The sequence below is a fragment of the Heterodontus francisci genome, unplaced genomic scaffold (assembly GCF_036365525.1).
Source record: "Heterodontus francisci isolate sHetFra1 unplaced genomic scaffold, sHetFra1.hap1 HAP1_SCAFFOLD_83, whole genome shotgun sequence".
In the NCBI taxonomy this organism is placed as follows: domain Eukaryota; kingdom Metazoa; phylum Chordata; class Chondrichthyes; order Heterodontiformes; family Heterodontidae; genus Heterodontus; species Heterodontus francisci.
The window spans coordinates 1,178,979-1,183,144 of record NW_027141917.1 but is presented as its reverse complement, the minus strand read 5'-3'; positions in this window follow the sequence as shown (position 1 = coordinate 1,183,144).

The window sequence follows — 4,166 nt, the reverse complement described above, 5'->3', positions numbered from 1 at the left end:
TGTCTTTGTTACTGGGTGTCAGTGTGTGTATGTGTTACTGGGTATCAGTGTATGACTTTGTGACTTGGTATCAGTGTATGTCTTTGTAACTGGGTGTCAGTGTGTGTCTGTGTTCCTGGGTATCAGTGGATGTCTTTGTTACTGGGTGTCAGTGTATGTCTTTGTTACTGGGTGTCAGTGTGTATCTTTGTGACTTGGTGTCAGTGTATGTCTTTGTTACCTGGTGTAAGTGTGTGTCTGTGATATTGGGTATCATTGTATGTCTTTGTAACTTGGTATCAGTGTATATCTTTGTTACTGGGTGTCAGTGTGTGTCCTTGTGACTTGGTCTCAGTGTATGCCTGTTTTACGGGGGGTCAGTGTGTGTCTGTGTGACTGGGTATCAGTGTATGTCTTTGTTACTTGGTGTAAGTGTATGTCTTTGTTACTTGGTGTCAGTGTATGTGTTTGTGACTTGGTGTCAGTGTGTGTCTGTGTTACTGGTTATCGGTGTATGACTTTGTTACTTGGTGTAAGTGTATGTCTTTGTTACTTGGTGTCAGTGTATGTGTTTGTGACTTGGTGTCAGTGTATGTCTTTGTTACTTGGTGTAAGTGTGTGTCTGTGTTACTGGGTATCAGTGTATGTCTTTGATACTTGGTGTCAGTGTATGTCAAAATACTTGGTGCAAGTGTATGTCTTTGTTACTTGGTGTAATTGTCTGCCTTTGTAACTTGGTGTAAGTGTATGCCTTTGTTACTTGGTGTCAGTGTATGGCTGTGTTCCTTGGTGTTAGTGTGTGTCTTTGTTACTTGGTGTAAGTGTATGTCTTTGTTACTTGGTGTCAGTGTATGTCTTTGTTACTGGGTGTCAGTGTGTGTATGTGTTACTGGGTATCAGTGTATGACTTTGTGACTTGGAATCAGTGTATGTCTTTGTAACTGGGTGTCAGTGTGTGTCTGTGTTCCTGGGTAACAGTGTATGTCTGTGTTACTGGGTGTCAGTGTGTGTCTTTGTGACTTGGTGTCAGTGTATGTCTTTGTTACTGGGTGTCAGTGTGTGTCTTTGTGACTTGGTATCAGTGTATGTCTTTGTTCCTGGGTGTCAGTGTATGTCTTTGTTACTGGGTGTCAGTGTGTGTCTTTGTGACTTGGTATCAGAGTATGTCTTTGTTACTGGGTGTCAGTGTGTGTCTGCGTTACTGGGTATCAGTGTATGTCTTTGAGATTTGATATCAGGGCATGTCTTTGTTACTGGGTGTCAGTGTGTGTCTGTGTTCCTGGGTATCAGTGTATGTCTTTGCGACTTGGTGTCAGTGTATGTCTTTGTTTCTGGGTGTCAGTGTGTGTCTTTGTGACTTGGTGTCAGTGTATGTCTTTGTGACTAGGTGTCAGTGTATGTCTTTGTTACTGGGAGTCAGTGTATGTCTTTGTTACTTGGTGTAAGTGTGTGTCTGTGTTACTGGGTATCAGTGTATGTCTTTGTTACTTGGTGTCAGTGTATGTCTTTGTTACTGGGTGTCAGTGTGCGTCTTTGTGACTTGGTGTCAGTGTATGTCTTTGTTACTGGGTATCAGTGTATGTCTTTGTGACTTGGTGTCAGTGTATGTCTTTGTTACTGGGTGTCAGTGTGTGTCTTTGTGACTTGGTATCAGTGTCTGTCTTTGTTGCTTTGTGTCAGTGAATGTCAAATTACTTGGTGCAAGTGCATGTCTTTGTTACTTGGTGTAATTGTCTGTCTTTGTCACTTGGTGTAAGTGTATGTCTTTGTAACTTGGTGTCAGTGTATGTCTGTGTTCCTTGGTGAAAATGTGTGTCTTTGTTACTTGGTGTAAGTGTATGTATTTGTTACTTGGTGTCAGTGTATGTCTTTGTTACTTGGTGTCAGTGTGTGTCTGTGTAACTGGGTATCAGTGTATGTCTTTGTGACTTGGTATCAGTGTGAGTATTTGTTACTCGGTGTCAGTGTGTGTCTGTGTTACTGGGTATCAATGTATGTCTTTGTGTCTTGGTATCAGTGTGAGTATTTGTTACTCGGTGTCAGTGTGTGTCTGTGTTACTGGGTATCAGTGTATGTCTTTGTGACTTGGTATCAGTGTATGTCTTTGTTACTGGGTGTCAGTGTGTGTCTGTGTTCCTGGGTATCAGTGTATGTCTTTGTGACTTGATGTCAGTGCATGTCTTTGTTACTGGGTGTCAGTGTGTGTCTTTGTGACTTGGTGTCAGTGTATGTCTTTGTTACTTGTTGTAAGTGTGTGTCTGTGATACTGGGTATCAGTGTATGTCTTTGTTACTTGGTGTCAGTGTATGTCTGTGTTACTTGGTGTAAGTGTGTGTCTGTGTAACAGTGTATGTCTTTGTGACTTGGTGTCAGTGTATGTCTTTGTTACTGGGTGTCAGTGTGTGTCTTTGTGACTTGGTGACAGTGTATGTCTGTGTTACGGGGTGTCAGTGTGTGTCTGTGTTACTGGGGGTCAGTGTGTGTTTCTAACTGGGTGTCAGTGTGTGTCTGTGTTACTGGGTATCAGTGTATGTCTTTGTTTCTTGGTGTAAGTGTATGTCTTTGTTACTTGGTGTCAGTGTATGTGTTTGTGACTTGGTGTCAGTGTATGTCTTTGTTACTGGGTGTCAGTGCATGTCTTTGTTACTAGGTGTAAGTGTATGTCTGTGTTACACGGTGTTCGTGAATTTCTTTGTTACTGGGTGTCAGTGTATATATTTGTTACTTGGTGTCAGTGTGTGTCTGTGTTACTGGGTGTCAGTGTGTTTGTTTGTCTTACTGGCTGTCAGTGTGTGTCTGTGTTACTTGGTGTAAGTGTGTGTCTTTGTGACTTGGTGTCCGTGTGTGCCTGTGTTACTGGGTGTCAGTGCATGTCTTTGACAATGGGTGTCAGTTGATGTCTTTGTTACTTGGTGTAAGTGTGTGTCTGTGTTACTGGGTATCGGTGCATGTCTTTGTTACTGGGTATCAGTGTATGTATTTGTGACTTGGTGTCAGTATATGTCTTTGTTACTGGGTGTCAGTGTGTGTCTTTGTGACTTGGTGTCAGTGGATGTCTTTGTTACTTGGTGTCAGTGTGTGTCTGTGCTACTGGGTATCAGTGTGTGTCTTTGTTACTTGGTGTAAGTGTGTGTCTGTGTTACTGGGTGTCGGTGTATGTCTTTGTTACTGGGTATCAGTGTATGTCTTTGTGACTTGGTGTCAGTATATGTCTTTGTTACTGGGTGACAGTGTGTGTCTTTGTGACTTGGTGTCAGTGGATGTCTTTGTTACTTGGTGTAAGTGTGTGTCCATGCTACTGGGTATCAGTGTATGCCTTTGTTAGTTGGTGTCAGTGTATGTCTTTGTTACTGGGTGTCAGTGTGTTTCTTTGTGACTTGGTGTCAGTGTATGTCTTTGTTACTTGGTGTAAGTGTGTGTCTGTGTTACTGGTATCAGTGTATGTCTGTGTTACTAGGTGTCAGTGAATGTCAAAATATTTGGTGTAAGTGTATGTCTTTGTTACTTGGCGTAATTGTCTGTCTTTGTTACTTGGTGTAAGTGTATGTCTTTGTTACTTGGTGTCACTGTATGCCTTTGTCACTTGGTGTCTGTGTGAGTCTGTGTTACTGGGTGTCAGTGCATGTCTTTGTCAATGGGTGTCAGTGTATGTCTTTGTTACTTGGTGTAAGTGTGTGTCTGTGTTACTGGGTATCAGTGTGTGTCTTTGTTACTTGGTGTAAGTGTGTGTCTGTGTTACTGGGTATCGGTGTATGTCTTTGTTACTGGGTATCAGTGTATGTCTTTGTGACTTGGTGTCAGTATATGTCTTTGTTACTGGGTGTCAGTGTGTGTATTTGTGACTTGGTGTCAGTGGATGGCTTTGTTACTTGGTGTAAGTGTGTGTCTGTGACCCTGGGTATCAGTGTATGTCTTTGTTACTGGGTGTCAGTGTGTTTCTTTGTGACTTGGTGTCAGTGTATGTCTTTGTTACTTGGTGTAAGTGTGTGTCTGTGTTACTGGGTATCAGTGTATGTCTGTGTTACTCGGTGTCAGTGTATGTCAAAATACTTGGTGTAAGTGTATGTCTTTGTTACTTGGAGTAATTGTCTGTCTTTGTTACTTGGTGTAAGTGTATGTCTTTGTTACTTGGTGTCAGTGTATGCCTTTGTTACTTGGTGTCAGTGTGTGTCTTTGTTACTGGGTAT